At 41.2% G+C, this 17,890-nt stretch overlaps 1 pseudogene; it reads right to left on the bottom strand.

Annotated features, from left to right (window-relative positions):
* Window positions 1-14,377: 14,377 nt before the first annotated feature.
* On the bottom strand, window positions 14,378-16,428 carry LOC139454920 (uncharacterized; annotated as a pseudogene).
* Between the last annotated feature and the right edge of the window lie 1,462 nt (window positions 16,429-17,890).

The following is a 17,890-nucleotide window of genomic DNA, read 5'->3' as shown; positions in this document are numbered from 1 at the left end:
ATGCCAAAATGTCAATTTACAAATCAATAGCGAGTGTGTCTGCCTCTGGCTGCGATGCAAGCAACACATCTTCGTCTCATGGAATGGACCAGGCGTCGCACAAAGTTCTGTGGGATATCTGTCCATATCTGCTGGAGCATGTTTCGAAGTTCCAGGAGTGTCTGTAGAACACGTGGTTGACGTCGAAGGCCCCGATCCATCTCATCCCACATGTCCTTGATTGCTGATAGATCAGGGGAGCGAGCCGGCCAGGGGATGACATTCACGTTGTTTTTGTTGAAGAGATCCTGAACAAGTCGAGCAATATGAGGCCGGGCGTTGTCATGTTGAAAGGTAATGCCTGGGCCATGACGACTCCAAAACGGTAGAACAACAGGTCCGATGATCTCGTCGCGGTAGCGCTGTCCATTGAGATTTACCTCTACCACTATCAAACGGGTCCTCTGTCTTGCTGTAATCTGACCCGATACCAAAACGCTGCCGCCCCAGAACCGATCTTCTTCCATGACACAATGAAGACAATCCCTGCACATCTGAGGCGGAGACGTACGGTTTGTGAAGATAATCGTCGAAGGCCAGGGATGCTTCTTGCAGTAACTGTTGCTGGATAGAATCGATTTTGTAGGTGTGCTCTTCGAATCCAGTTGTCTTGTCGATTATTGGTTACGCGTGGCCTGCCACTCCGAGGATGGTCTCTGACTGCATTCGTCTGTTGCCAACGTTGCCATAAACACAAAATGGTGTTTCTGTGGACGTTAAATTGTCTTGCAACATCACGTTGACTCAATCCTTCTTCAAGCACACCAATGGCTCGCAGACGCTCGTTTTCGGACAAGCGTGGCATTTCATAATGTTGAATAATTGCATAATTTTATTGTTTTTCTGAATGGTTGTTGTCAGCACGATTCTAAACAATGCATATGGAATCCCGTTAACGCACACGAAATGCATGGGGCTTGCATAAACATTTGCATGGAATGCATGCTTTTCTGTAGCATTTGCATTTGTGACTTGATTCCATACATGTACTACAATAATGAAAACCAAACTTTACTTGTTTGAAAAATACACTATACACTTTTGTTGTTGAGTGTTGCTGAATGGATAATGATAGCCCCTAATGCTACTTGGAAATGTTTTAGGATGATAATCTGGAAATTCGGGGTGATAATTGTGTTTAATAACCTATGATCTCCATTTATTTAGCAAGTTTTATCATCTAAAAATCTGAATTCAGGCCAAATATATCTCCATATTATCAATTTTACATTCAGCTTTTTAGATGATAAAACTTGCTAAATAAACGGGGAGATCATAGGTTTTTAAACACAATTATCACCGAAAGATTTCCAAATGGTATCAGGGACTGTCATTTACAATTCTTATAGCAGGCTTTGAGGACTACCTAAGCATGTTTGGGTTTGTAGGAATCCATAGCCAAGCTATCAGGCTATAGCAGGCTTTGAGGACTTCATAGCTGATCAGATATATATTCACAAGAATCAGATTCATGCCTTTTTTTTATTACATTTCAACGATAGGCCTAATCTATGATATCAATACTAGTATTCAAAGACCTGATTTTATAAATACGTGATTTTAATCTCAATAAAATTCTTCCATCTTTAAGAACAAAACATAAATTTGACCATCTGTTGACTCTCAGAGCTGATGTCCAATGTTTCATTATGCACACTGGGATTACAGAGGGTCAACTGTGTGGGGTGGGGTGAGGGTGTGTCTAGCGGTCTTTATGCAGAAGAGGATTTGTCTGGCAATGGGTATTTTGTAATAAGTAGAGTGTAATAGTTCAATTTATGTTGGTTCCATGTGATACCTCCAATGTTTAAGCCTTATGCAGAGGAAGATTTGTCTGGTGTGGCCCATTCTGTACTCTGTGATATGAACCTGTTCATTCAAACGTACCTTAATGTGGTACAATCGATATATATTCCACACCAATTTTACCCGTGTATACCTGAAGGGTCAACTTTTTGTGGGTGTCTGGCGGGCCTTATGCAGAAGATGATTTGTCTGGCAATGGGTATTGTGCAATAAGTAGAGTGCAATTGTTCATTTTATGTTGGTTTCATGTGGTTCCTCCAATGTTTAACCCAGCCGAAATTTTGGGACCCTCTCTGGGGGGTCTGGCGGACCTTATGCAGAGGAAAATTTGTCAGGTATGGGCCGTGTTGTAGTCAGTAACATGTACCTGTTCATCTAAACTTACTTCCATCTGGTACTTTGAATGTATACTCTAGTCAAATTTTACCAGAGTGTTCACTGAGTGCATTAAGGGTCAACATTTGGGGGTGTCTGGCGGGCCTTTTGCAGCAGACGATTTGTCTGGCAATGGGTTTTTTATTCTTAGTAGAGTGAAATAGTTCATTTTATGTTGATTTCATGTGGTACCTCCATTGTTTAACCCAGCCCAAATTTGGGGACCCTCTTTGGGGGTGTCTGGCAGGCCTTTTGCAGAGGAAGATTTGTCTGGCGTGGCCCATTCTGTACTCTGTGAGATGTACCAGTTCATTTACACTTACTTTCATGTGGTACCTCCAATGTTTGATCCAGCCCTTGAATGGCCCCTTCTTTTGAGGGGCCAGGGGCCACACGCAGCAGGGGCTCCCCGGCAGACATCCATATATGAATATGTTGGGTTACACAGTAAATGTTCCTGTGTTCGGATATTGGTACCTTGTTCGTTTGACCAAAGTGCTCTGGGCTGCCGCTCTACACCCCCCACCCGCCCCTTTTTCCCGACCCTAAGTGGGTTGTACGGTACCACTGTAGGTCTAAAGAGATAGGTACAAAATGTCCTATTAGGCAGAAAACATATTTAGATGCATGTATTAAACAATCTGGTCATGCATACACTGCATATATATCTTTATTCAACTATATGAAAAGTCAGAAAGAATGGTGCACACTCGGAAAGAAATGTGAACATCAGTGTAGTGTAACCATAGAGTTCCAGGTAATTTTTGTCATTAAACAATATCACGTACCACAAACTTTTCAAACACGTCACAATACCCTATGACGTAATTTGTAATATTTTGTTTCCAGTCACACTGGCAAAATAATGGCCTGTAATGTCAGGGGTCAAAAGCTCCTATCAGTGATCTATCATCTCTACACGCAATGTCATTAAATAAGCCCAGCAATGTTGAGATTTATAAATATGTGTTTACTGAATATAGCATGTTGCAGCACATTTTATAGCAAGGGCTAGCTTTTTAAAGCACTCGGATTTTCAATTTATTTTTTTCTTTCGTTTTTGTCTTGATTCAAGTGGCTAAAATGATTATGAATGGGAACTCGTATGCATATATTATTTTTTAGATTTATTCATTTTCATTATTATGCACATGAATGCAGTTTATTTATGAGGTATGGTGTCGCTGGTGTTAGGTTAGGTTACCGCGAACGTGGATCCCCTTGGATCCCCTTTATGATCGATCATCCCTTTACGATCATTAGGGTTAAGTACCTGTTTAGTGGCAATAAGACTACCCAAACTCTATCCTTAGTCCTTGGATCCCCTTTACGATCCATTAACCTTAGCTTTACGATCATTAGGGTTAGGTACCCGTCCGGTGGCTATTACAGATTCTATAGCAGCTCCAGATTAATGTCGAATATTTTGGCTTCTGGAAACTGTCCTTGAACATTCACACAAGCCACTTTCACCCACTACATTTATTACCCCCGCCACGAAGTGGAAGGGGGATAGTGGAATGGGTGCCGTATGTCCGTCGCATATCGTTTCCGGAGCAGAACACAAAAACCATGAGAGATATCTTAACCAAACTTGGCACATAGATAGGTCTAGTGGTGAACTGGTGCTTTTTGATAGTTTTGGATTTTTAAAAATATTTTTTTCCAGTTTCCATGGCAACGGCTTTGACTTAGACTGAAAATGGCGGTGGTCCTCGTTTCTGGAGCAGATCTTGAAAACCGTACAATATTTCTTCACCAAACTTGGCACATAGATATGTCTAGTGGTGAACTGGTGCCTTTTGATAGTTTGGGATTTAAAAAAAAAGAAAATTCAAGTTTCCATGGCAACGACTTTGACTAACACTGAAAATCACCAAACTTGGTACAGATCTTGAAAACTGTACAATATTTCTTCCAAACTTGGCATATGAATAGGTCGAGTGGTAAACTGGTGCCTTTTGATAGTTAGGGAGTTTTTACAAATGTTTCCTTAGCAAGAGCATAACTCGGAAACCGTTTACATATTCTACAAAAACATCTAGTCTGAGAACTGTTACAATAATAACCTAATTGAGATGTATACTGCTTGACAAAGGAACTTGGTCAAGGTATATGGGGAATTATTGTTAAAACAGTTTATAAGTGGCACCCGAACCAGCCAACTTCATAGCAGTGTATCGTGGTAACATGAACAGGGGCACCCGAACCAGCCTACTTCCTCACAGTGGGTACCAGTTACATGAACAGTGGCACCCGAACCAGCCTACTTTCTCACAGTGGGTACCAGTTACATGAACAGGGGCACCCGAACCAGCCTACTTCCTCACAGTGGGTACCAGTTACATGAACAGTGGCACCTGAACCAGGGTACTTCCTCGCAGTGTAAGTTTGTTGGTGTCTTTATCTTTTGTGTTTCACAGAAACACACATCGATGATTGCAGTGAAAGAGACCTGCCAGGATATCAAGTCTATCCAGGAGACACTACACATGGTATTGCTGTGTATATTTCAACAAGTTTCAAGAACAATGTCCAGCTATGTGATGTAATGTCATCTTGCAGTTTTGAATACATTTCCTTTGCATTGCTTATGTGTATGTTCTTCCAAACAGCATGGATGTGTCCTAGTTACTGGGGATTTCAACTGTGATCTGAGTGAAAAGCTGAAACTTGAAGATTTCTTTAATGTACGGAAAAAGACTCAACTCACTCACTCTCCAACTCACTGTCTTGGAGCTACACTGGACTTTACTGATCATGCCAGTGTGTAGCATTCCAGACTCCAGTCTACTACTCAGATCATCATATGATTGGTGCTGTACTTCTCAGTTCACCTCTTGGTGACCCATGCTCTCATTAATCTCTAAGTAAAGTAAGAACTCCCTTACTTCTCTGATTATTGTTTAAGTAATAACACAACTCATTACAAATACAGTTACATATTCTATCATAAACTGCAGATGGCAAAACAACACCAGTAATAACATTTTTAGTGCTGCAATTATGCCATTTACAAAAAGATCCAGTGAACATAGTTCACAGGAGCTAATGCATTGCACACAACTGAACATGTAATACTGGCAGGGGATATGAGTATTTTATGCTTGTTCAGTACTGATTCAGCGAACTCGGGCGGTCGCTTAGCCTAGTGGTTAAAGCATTCGCATGTAACGCCAAAGACCGGGGATTGATTCCCGACATGGGTACAATGTGTAAAGCCCATTTTTGGTGTCCCCCGTTGCGATATTGCTGGAATATTGCTAAAAGCGGCGTAAAACCATACTCACTCGCTCACCCCAAAAGCGGAATCACCCTGGTGTCGTCACTAGCCATGCTTATGCCTTTCTCAATCCTTACTATTATCCACATCATCAGTGTTCCCTACCACACTTTTCTGTCACAAAAATCACCCGACGAATTATTAAGTACCATGTCATTCACGTGTACCCATGACTTCGACATCTGATGCCTGACGCTTGTAGCTGTTTTCAGTTCATGCCATATCGGCTAATTCCTCACCACTCAGTATCTTGTAGATTATGGAATGGGACGAGTGTGCTATATGGCATTGGGGCCACTCGTAAGTGTCCGTAGAGACGCAATGCCTACCATAACCTTCGTAAGTGTCGGTCACCTATTAGAACCTTTCCATTCAGTTCCTTTAAAGTAGAAGGGATGACTAGGTAAATGTTAACTTAGTTTTACAGTGTGGTCATAGCTTAGTCGGTTAGCTGTCGGGCTAACTATCCTCTGGTCTTTTCCTCATTTTCTGTGTTTCTTCTCCCGTTCTATATTTCCTTTTCCTTGTCCTTGATTGCCTGTATGGTCTAGTAGGAGAGCAGAAGGTCAGGGGTTTGATTCCCGGCTGCATCATACAAAAAGACGTTAAAATATGGTACTTGTTGTTATCCGGTCTGGCGCTCGTCATTAAGGGGTTAAATGAAGAATTGGTCGGCTCGGAGTTGGTATACTGTGTCTGTGTGGGGTATTCATGTTAAACTGTGTGCTAGCACTGTAAAATTAGTCCGGACAAGTACAAGCAGCGCCCAGGAATATTACTAATCATGTTTGAAATGGTTCTGTTTTCTTTACAGTTGTAATCTGGTGTTGATCCAGCTGAAGAAGAGAACTGAAAGAGTCCCTACTGGATACTGAGGCAACAGTGTCTGAGACATTGTCATGATACTACAAGGTCAAGGTCAGATGAGTGACACTGACAAAATCACTGGATGTGAGGGAGAACATCTTGAAACAAGTCATCATGCTAAGAAACTTGTGTTGGATGAGACTTATGAGTGTAAAGAGTGTGGGAAAACTTTTAAAAGAAGAGTAATCCTGAAGAAACACAGGCTACAATGGAGCCAAGTCATGTAAGTGTATAGAGAAAAGTGGGAAAGTATTTACACAATCAAGTAACATGCAGACACGCATAAAGTGTCAAAGTGAGATTAGCCTTTTGAGTATGGGAGAGCTTTTTCCAGAATCCTTAACATGCAGACACACATTACGTGCCAAGTCTTACGGATTACGGATTCAAGTCGTTGGAGTGAGGTGAATGTGGGAGAGTTTTCGCACAATCGGTTAACCTGCAAAGACACATGAGGCCTCATAGTGGTATGAAGCCTTTTGAGTGTAGTGTGTGTGGGAGAACATTTACAACATCTGGGAACTTGAAGATCCACATGAGGCGTCACACTGGAGTCGGACCTTTTGAATGTGGGCGAGCTTTTTTCACAATTGGTTAACCTGCAAAGACACCTGAAGTCTCATAGCGGTGAAAAAGCCTTTTGAGTGTAGTGTGTGTGTGAGAACATTTACAACATCTAGTAATGAGGCATCACACGAGGCATCACACGAGGCATCACACTGGAGTCCGACCTTTTGAGTGTAGTCATGGGTGTGAGTGTGGGAAAGCATTTACACCATTAAGTCAGCTGAAGAGTCAGATGAGGTGTCACGGTGTATTTAAACACATGTTAAGTGACGAATGTGTTGATTGTGGGAGATCACAATCTGGTCGCCTTCAGAGACACAAGAGGCGACATGACAGAGAAGTCCTGTCTTATGAGTGCAGTGTGTGTGTGTGTGAAAGAATAAGGAAATCCGGATTCATGCAGAGACACTTTAAGAGGCAAAGTGGAGTATCTCCGCAGAGGAAGGTGGTGATGTTAGGGGTGGTGCTGTCTCTCACTATTATGTTATCTTCAGGGATTTGTCCAGGATTCTAAACTAATGCCTCTGAAAGGCAATTTCGTTTTTTGGTTAAAAATTGGGATTTTAAAAAATTTCCTTTCTCTCTCGTAAATTCAGCCTAAGGAAGACCTTTTTTTGACATTTTAATTTGAGATTGCATTCAATGCAATAATATAAGTAAGCATTACAATCTCTTCCTATTTAATCGTCCTGTTATCTGTGAAAAACAGGTTATTTCTACAAAGCCATGAAATTAGCTATTTGTTATTATATTATTATTAACATGACTTGAAATTCCATTTACTGCAGACTTGGGGCCGAATATTGGCCTCTGAGCACGTCTTGATAAGTCCCTGATCTTGTTCTTATTGAGCATCCCCATGTGTGTGGATGTCAATTGGAAATAATACAGGCATACCGTATTTGACATAATAAGCGCTCTGCTCTAATAAGAGCCCACTGCGATATTTGCTAATATATTGGCTAGTGAAAAATCCCAATTAGCACCCCTTCCGATTGAACAATGTGCATAAGACTTATTTATTTGTGTATAATGCAGCCTTAATTATGGGTAATTAAATTCTGGAAAAATATATTTGTCGTATATAAACATTTCAGGCTGTCAGCATAAACCTCGAAATTTACAATCTTTCACCTCTGTTTTTTCACCAAAATAATATTCTAATGAGAGCCCCCCTATTTCTAATTTTGAGAGCTCCCTGGGCGCTTATTACATCGAATACGGTATTCCATTGTTTACCCCTTTATTTTGGGCCATGTTCTCTAACTCTTTCAAACCACATTTCTTTACACTGTAAACATCATCTCATCAGAAGCTAGTGGACCAATGAAGCCAAGACTTTACATGCATGACCCGTGAAGATCCAGGTTAGAATAGATCTTCAGCAACCCACGCTTGCCGTAAAAGGCAACTATGCTTGTCGTAAGAAGCGACTAACGGGATCGGGTGGTCAGGCTCGCTGACTTGGTTGATGCATGTCATTGATCCCAATTGAGTGGATGGATGCTCATCTCAATCACTGGATTGTCTGGTCCAGACTTGATTATTTACAGACCGCCGTCATATAGCTGGAATATTGTTGAGTGCAGTGTTAAACAACAAACAAACAAACAAACAAAACATGCATGGTTCCACCAGCGAGAACACACAATTTTTTTCAAGAGTTTTAGATCTAATTTTTAAAATGGGTACCAGGGCAGCCATATTGATAAACTGTTTATGACCTTTACACTGAGATTTTGGTTCAAATTTCTGAACGTTGATATTTATGTTTTGCAGTATGATAACATCCTATTTTGTTCGAGTCATTTAGGATTAGTTTTAGGTTTAGTCCCCAGTATTTATGCAGAAACTATTTAAATATCGATACTGACAGAAACATTTGTCTTTTTTGACAGTTGAAAGTGTTATTCACATACCCAGGTGATCTGCAGTTACATGGCACATTTTTATTTCTCCTCCTATTGCATCAATTACGGTTTTATTCACTGTCATTTAAGTATTGACTTTGAGTTACTTGCTTTGTTTGTTGTTTAACATTGTATTCAGCAGTATTCTATCGATATGACGTGGGGGCAGGTTTCTAGGTTTGTCAGCACCATACCCGTGCTCTTGGGTTTCACCGAAGTGGTAAACGTCTAAGCCCGGCATCACTTTGGGCTTTCCTCCCACATTAAGCTGACACGCCGCGATATAACTGGAATACTGTTAAAAGTGGCATTAAACCCAACTCACTCACTCACTATATGACGGTGGTCTGTAAATAGGTCTGGACCAGACAATCCATTGATTGACAGTCAGGGTGGCCTCTTTGAAATGTGGCTTTTCAATTCCTACCACAGAACCCAGCTTTTCGCGTGCGTGGGCAAAGTCACTGAAGTGCGTGTAAAAGGACTTGGAATATCCTGTGTACTGGTGTCACCGCTCCGTAAGCGCTTGATTGATTCCTGGCCTTCATTACAGCCAGGAGACTTGTTCAGGTGTCCGCGGCCTGTGTGTTTATCAGCTGAAAGCTTAAGAAGACTTGTGTGTACTTGAATGTGAGTGAGTGAGTATGGTTTTACGCTGCTTTTAGCAATATTCCAGCAATATCACGGCAGGGGACACCAGAAATGGGCTTCACACATTGTACCTCGGTCGGGAATCGAACCCGGGTCTTTGGCGTGTCGAGCAAATGCTTTAACCACCAGGCTACCCAACCGCCCTGTGTGTACTTGAATGTGTGTGATGTAAGATGGTAGTGTTGCACTATCAGGATCTTTTGTTTAAAAATTATTACGTGAACTTCACGAGTTTAGTGGTTTATCTATTCATCCTAGCACACAATGAATGGTCTACAATTCAATACGACAGTCAGTAGATGTTGAGTGTTCACATTTTTTGCGTTGGCTTTTCCTATATCAATTAGCAGATTTAGAAAATATGCTGATTAGTTATATCATCCTTGTCATGGAATAGTTCATGCATATCATGTTGATTGTTTATTTCAGGATGTTAGTAATGAAATTATACAAAAGAAATCTGTACGTCGGTTGTCTTGTTTCTTTGCTTTACGAAATATGTAGTTCTACCAAATATTGATGTTCTTTCTGTACTTGTACAGATGTTATCATTGGCCTGACGGCTCCGTAATTATTGAGCGCAAACAGTAATAATTATGCCAACACCAGTCACCAAGAGAACCAGATGTTTCAGGTGGGCGTTTGTAACAAGTTAAGTCAACAATAAAAAGCAATGGTTATTTTCTATGATTTACAGTGTACGGGGCAGTCGGGTAGCCTCGTGGTTAAAGCGTCTGCTCATCATGCCGCCAAAGACCCGGGTTTGATTCCTGACATGGGTACAATGTGTGAAGCCCATTCCTGGTGTCCCCGCCGTGATGTTGCTGGAATATTGCTAAAAACGGCGTAAAACCATATACTCAATCACTCACCTATGATTTACACTGTAGCAATTGCAAGAATAAATATAGATGCAAGCAGCGATGGCGGGCTCCCTATCGTAATAAGTAGCAGCGGATCCTGTTCTCCATTCATAGAAGTACTTTTGCAAAATTGCACTTTGGTTATACAGAGTACTAAAAACCTTTGAAACTGAGTTCTTAATGGCCCTAATCTATTACCATGAATGCATTTTCTCCTGTTGTTAAATAAGTGCATTCCGATATGAGGAAGGATATGTGCACTACTGTGTACGACTATGATATGATCTGGATTATCAATAGGATATTTCACCGGTCCGTTTTGACCAAGCAAAAAGTGTCCATTTGTCCACTCTGGACCTGTTTAGGATGGATGATACCAGCATGCAGGGGTGTTGGTGACATGTTATTGTAATTGGCAGGAAATGGATCTTGACATTTGACACATGCTAAGGGATGAGATGTCTTGGGACATTACTTAACAGTAACAACACATGTCAGTGACTTCTTGTCATCTTCTTGTTGAAGCAATTCAAGCAATCAGCGAAGAAAACCCCAGTCTTCCAAGCTTTTGTTATCAAAGTTGAAAAGAAAATTGTGCCCTGTGAAGCTTCAAAAGTGTGGACCTTCTAAAACAGGGCGTTTTTGCTGTTGACTTACAAGTCACTACCGGTATCAAGAAGGATATCTGCATTACCAGTCGCAGACTGACATGTACGCGTGACGGTTCTGCCGTCTCTTGTACGCGAGACGGTGCGGTCCGCAGTACTCAGTGAAGCGCTTGATACTAATTAATTCAATCACCGTGGCTGTGCTGTCACCTGCGACCTCCGCGAAAGTAATTAAAGCGCTATGTAAAATCACCCACTGCCGAGAGGGACCACAATCCACTCAAGGTCGTGACTGGCGGGTCACGCGTTCATCGAGGCATCTGCCTTCCTATTTTCACATACCCTATTTTCGAACAGTTAAAACATGTCAACATGTCATTCTGGACTGGATACACTTGAAAGTGTACTCGTCGAAGCTAGCGACCAGTTATCGCCATTTTGTTCATGTTATTTCTGAAATATTCCGTGTATACTCGGACCTCGTGGTATCGCGGCATTTGTGATTTCCGGTCACGCGGACACGCCTTTTAGCGGGTGTTTGTTAATGAAAATCAGTAACCAGGAAGTGCTCGCTCCGTAAACAATTTCCTCGGAATGTTCCGTCTGCTGCAAGTTAGGGGTCATTATCGCATTGATACTTACTTCTGGTATCTTTTTATGTTATTATTATTGCCCCATCTGTCAATGGACAGCGATATGATCGGCAGTTTCCCAAATAAACTTCCTCTCTCTCGACCTGAACTAGATCATCTACATATTCATGGCGACTAACGGAAGTTACGTAGCCCGCACATTTTCCCGCGCTGTGGCCAGGATATATTAGGAGATAATAAGGGCCAAAATGTAATACTTAGCAGTACTTTTTTCACTAGTAGCCAAATCATACATACTTGAAAGTGATATGGAGTGCTTTATATATATTTTGAACATGTTTCCATTTTTTTACAATTTATTTTCATCCAATTTTTATCACAAAAAATCTTAAAATATCATTTCTGATATTTTATAAGTTTATAAATATTTTGTTCTAACTTTTCAGTTACTTTTCAGGAAATATGCTTTGAATACGTATTAATGTTAACACATTCAGAATTTTTCTTGTGTTGTCTTTGGACAAATCACTGAAGTCTGACATCAACATACTTAGAACACGAATAATCATAAATGTTAGTGAGTGCAATTTGTTCCGTTTAGAGTATATGACAAGTACCGCGAAACCCGAGGCTGCGGGCTACTAAGTTGAATGTACCAATAACGTTAATTTTTTTAAAACTGTGAGCATATGCGCTTTCTTGAATAAGATTCAGTTGATTTCGGTTATACCGTTACGATGTCTGTCTCTGCTACGATAGGGAACAGTGGAAACTTTCCCGGTGACTTATTGTACCAGTGTTTTTGTTGTCGATGGCATTATCATATTATGCGCAGTATCCTTTATTTTCTGTTTTGCTTGGCATTGTTTTATATGCCGATATTAAAATTATTTGTTCGGAAATTATAGGCAAACAGCTCAAAACTACCTGTTCGTTAGCGGCAATTTGACCGTGTTTCTGGAAATAAATCAGAAATATATGCACAATTTAGACACAATTTACATCTGAGTATTGAATGGAATAGTGTTAATAGTGTAAACTTGTAGAAAGTGTTGTTCACTGAAAATCATAAAATCAGTTGATGGTTTAGCAGTATTGATTCTTCAGTGAATAACACTATTGATTAAGTTAATTTGTTCAGCTTCGAGCTGGACACAATAGAGTACTAAATAACGGGTATAGCGAAAACCTGTGTGTACTAGCAACAACAGTACGGTTGTTAATACGCTTGGCCACTCACGTGTCAACGATCTGCCTATCAAAATGCGCGCGTCTGTCAAACGACAATAAGCAATTGCACCCTGTCTTCAAATTACACCCTGAACTACTCAGGAACAGTGATTAGCTATAAGACACATAGCTATGCCCCCTCCCATATATATATTTTGTAACTGGTGATGTATTGACAGCAGACCAAATACATTACATTCGTGTATCAACAGAAATGAAAAAGCAATGATAATGTTTAATATTCCGTATTTAATACCGAATAATAAGCAACATGAAAAAATATAAATATAGACGAGTGCATATTTTAACACCATTCAGTTTTATAATGATCGATCACAAGGGGATTAGCCAATGTGAGACAGTCGGCGTTTAAATAGGCCGGGGCGCGGTTTACATACAGAGAAACAACAATACAATGACCGGTCAAGAGATAGCGCTGAACCGCATTTAGGCGCATTAATAAAAATGACAAAGCATTTCTCCAGTGGCACCAGCCCGAATTGTATGTCATTTTTATTAATGCGCCTAAATGCGGTTCAGCGCTATTCTTGCCGAGCCTCAGCGTCACCTATCGGAGTAACCGCAAGATGTTACACGTTCCTTATCATATTATGCGCAGTAAAAAAAGACCCGTATCCCTTTTTTTCTTTTTGTTGAATGATAGTGTAAACGTGTAGAAAGTGTTGTTCACTGCAAATCATAAAATCTATAAGAACTGAATGAACTTGTGAATACTTTTTTCAGGTGCTACGGTATTATGCTACTTGTGATTATTGTTGCCATTTGTGCATATCATAAAATCATTTAACCTACGCTGGCTTGTATATTGCCAAGGACAGATTCACGATGATCCCGCGTTAAAGTGCACACTTACCCAAGGTACCAGTACCAGATATTGCGTACCCCGTACACTGAGCGGAGCTGCTCACGTGCCACCAATCTGCCTATCAAAACGCGGGGCTGTTCAAAGCGGCAATAAACAATTGAAGGCAATTGGCGTTGACACTTTGTCCTCAAATTACACACTCAATTACACAGGAACAGTAATTAGGCTGTGGCAGTATACTTGCTGTAAGAAAACAAACTTTGAGAGACCCGACCGCGACCATTTGTTACCACTCATTCCTTGCGACTAAATGTAAGACTGTAAGGGGCGAGTGGGGAAATATGTGAACCAATATACAACGCGTTGGGGTTTGCCCGTTTGCGCCAAAATGACCATGAGAGGGGCACATGTCACGACTGGAATGACTGTGGTGGTATATTGGCAGCAGACCAAATACATAATTGTCGTGAATCACGAGAACAGAAAACAGAAGCAGTGATATAGCATTATAATGTATAGCATTTCGTATTTAATACCGTATGTCTTATTTCTATTTTTATGAATATATCTAGATTACAGGGTTTACAATATATACACATACAAATCTACAACAAAAATACATATAAAAATCTACAACACAACACATATACAAAAATCTACATTAAGTCCCTAAATTCTGCATAAAAGCGGGAACCAGAAATCTTTGTTTCTGGTGCCGCCAAAACCTTGATGATATCACCACTGTTGATGGTGTCCCTGTCATCCTGCTCCAGGAACCTCCAGGATCCTTTTCGTTTTGTTTGGCTGGAGGTACTTCACCCTGAGTGGGTTCTCTGAAGTAACCTGTAAAGAAGAAAAAATCAGCACATCTTTTTCAGGTAAGATTTGGTGTGGTAAGTGGTAAGTCGAAATCCATGTTCAGACTTGCCGTACAATGGTATCTAGTTGTAATGGGTAGCTCGAAGACGATGTAATATTTTCGAAAATTTAATAAGCTACATGTTTTTTATCTGGCTAAATGTGTACTAATAGACGCGTAACTAATTTGTTAACCAACCTCCGCGACAAACGGCACGGCTCTGTTCGACTGAGTCGGCACGGAGACATAGAGGAATGTCCCGGGTCGTATGCTGGCGACACTGAAACACATATAATTCATTAATATATATATAAATATTAATATTTAAGATGAAATATATCTTGTTACAAATCTTTCCTGATGCAATAAATAATCTCTTTCATGTCTTGTAAACTTACCTCATGGATCCAGTCGGCCCTCGGGCAGAATTATCCTGGGTTACTGAAATATGAAAGTGAATTGTATAGAAAAGGAAAAGGAAATATTTAAATAACACGTGACGCTTGGTCGTCCCGAGCAGAGGCTCTCCTGGTAGTCCTGGTGGCTGCAATGCAGTTACGGGTATTGTATGAATAGCCTGCCAATTTGTATGTTCTAGTATGAATCGAATGTAGTTGATATCCACGTAGGGGTCGACATTAGTAACTATCTTAGTAGAAATTCTTTTGAAAAGAGGCACATTTTCGTTCGTATTAACAGGAAAATGAATAGGTTTTACAATAAAGGGACCATGGTAAATGTGGTGGTGTGAAAGTACTCACGTGATGCTTGGACTTCCGCTGTGATGTCCCGAGCAGCGGCTCTTCTCCTGGTAGTCCTGGTGGCTGCAATGCATTATTGGCATTGTAGAATAAGTTGTGTATGAATAACCTGCTAAACCCATGTTCTAAAATAATTTTTGAAGTTATTGTGAGGAGGATGTAAGGTTACTCATGTAGTGGTTCTATGCCGCTGATGTTCCTGGCTGGGGTGGAGACGATATCGTGAGCTATAACAAAAATATAAAAAAATATATAGAAAAGATAAAAAATAGAAAACGTGGTTTGGCTATATAGATGCCGTAGTCCATATCTGGACCCAACAAAATAGTAACTAATAATGGTAGTAGTACGAACCTTTTCGGACTCTTTTCGGCTCCCTCGCTGCTGGTTCACTGTAACAGACAACATGATATGATTATAGCCTGAGAAAGGTTGGCTAGAAGAGTTTAAAGTCATGTCGATGTACGGTAATGGTTATCAAAACTTACGGGTTATTATCGACGTCCAGTAGGGGGCCTTGTGGAACATCAGGTATTAATCTGAAAGTAAAAATGTTCAAGTACCTTTAGTTGGCTGACTGGCCGATAGAAATGCAAAGCACGTGTCGTAATTTCGAGAGAATACACAGTACATATGTATGATGCTGAAGGCTCTGATCGAAAACCGGACATGTACATACGACACGACGTCGTGCTTAGCTTTCTTCAATATGCTTCAACGTGGGGAAAAGGGTCAGACATTGCACGCCTGTCTGTTGTAACTGGACTCTTTATACTTACTGTCGTCTTACGCTGTTATACATCTCCTGTAGCTGTCCCCCTGTCGTCGCTGTCCCAAGACAATCTGGTGTGGCCACTTCCACGAAGGGTGGTGTTGATAGAGCATCTACAACTTCACTTAGGGTGTCGGCGGTGTAATTGATCCCGGCTGGCTTACCAACTGTCAAGGGCTCTCCATTCCTGAAGCATTGCTCCGGCGCCGGCAAACTTCATACTACCTGGATAAGAGAGAACAACGATGAACTCCATTTCGGGGACCTCTTTCTGAAGTTTTTCCGTGGCACGGACCATGGCCTTCATCGTCCTCCATTTCCTCTGTTTGAGGGCGTTCTGTGCATTTTTCTCCATACGCCTGGCGTCTTCGGTGACAACTTTTACACCCGGCTTCACACGAGAGTGATCACTGTCCATTATCTAAAAGTGAGTAATACAAAGGAATAAGGAGGTTGTGAAGGAATGTGAAATACAGCATTCCAATAGGATTTGTTACACTCTATCATAAGACATTATATAATTGAGCTTTATCAATTTGAAATGTACGAATATCGACGGATCAGGGTCCCTGAGCACGATGCACCCGACCCCTTTCATACAGGATTTCCCACATTCAATGGGGATCCCGGTCCGAGATTGAAAGAAACCAAATTTTTTAGCTATTAATGCGAATGCTTGAGCGCAATCAGGGGATATGGGATCATCAATCCGGGCGTGACCAGGGTGATTAAAAACGTTAATGTACTAATATATACATATGTACATGTTATGGATATAAACAAATAGACAGACATCTTGAATATGAAAACAAAGCTTTATTTACCATATAATTATATTACATGCAGCTGGCTAACAGAACAAAGCATTATATGATGTCAGTCGTCCAGTAGGGCATGTATCTCAATGTAAATAGTGAGATGTCTCCTTCTTCTGTCCCCTAGCCTTAAGTCTCTGGTCGAAGGCCGCACGGTGTGACTGGGTCAGACGAGGCATCAATTGTTTGATTTCTCGCTGTAAATCCTGTATTGTCAATGATTCTGGCCCGGAGTGCAGAATTCTTTCATCGCCAGTAATAAACACTGGCTGTCTGAGCTGGGGCAGTATATCTTCATATTCCCCCAATATCTTAACCTTAATGTAATACTGCCTCCTCAGGTTTGCTTGTTCGATGAAATCGACCAAGTAGGGATCGAGGGCACAGCCGGTCATGCTTGTATGCACCTCAGTGCCCTCAATATACTGGCTTTGTCGGAGTCGGAGCCGCCAAGAAGCAATGGCGTCCTCTACGTTGAGCGGTCTGAGCCGAGTGCCAGTTTGGGACATGCCCATCTCCGCCAGCGTCTTGTCCCGAATCTCGGTTAATAGCGCCTCATTGCGACATGCCGTCAGCCAAATGTCGTCAGTCGGCATGCCCTTCGGAATAAGATCTTTGACTCGTCTATTTTTTTCTTCTAAAACGAAGTCAAAGCACTCCCCCAAAGATGGATGGCCGCTGGTTGTAATGGAGCTAAACCTATCGAACAAATCTTTGACTTCCGGGGGCATGTGCGTGTATTGTACTACATCAAACACCTCGATGTCCCTATATTTTGGGTGGTTCCTACCATGGAACAACTCTTGTCATAAATTTGGCGCTATGAAGAAGGGGGTGGTTATTCCTGCGAACTGCCATTCGAAAGTTGATTATCCCTTGCGAATACCTAAACACTTGGTCCAAAAGGTAACTCGCATTTGGGGAAGTGTATTTTGACTTTGCATATTCTAAGAAACCTGCGGCCGAATGGGGTCAGGATTCTGAAGTAACATAGGGGGTGACGAGCTCATGGAGAGTGCCCAGATGGAATGCAAGTAACAGGGCCCAACTTTTGTGATGGTCGTT

Source organism: Haliotis cracherodii, unplaced genomic scaffold, assembly GCF_022045235.1.
Source record: "Haliotis cracherodii isolate W230 unplaced genomic scaffold, xgHalCrac1.p SCAF_11, whole genome shotgun sequence".
Lineage (NCBI taxonomy): Eukaryota > Metazoa > Mollusca > Gastropoda > Lepetellida > Haliotidae > Haliotis > Haliotis cracherodii.
Note: the sequence above shows the minus strand (reverse complement) of the source record. Positions and strands in the feature narration are given on the sequence as shown.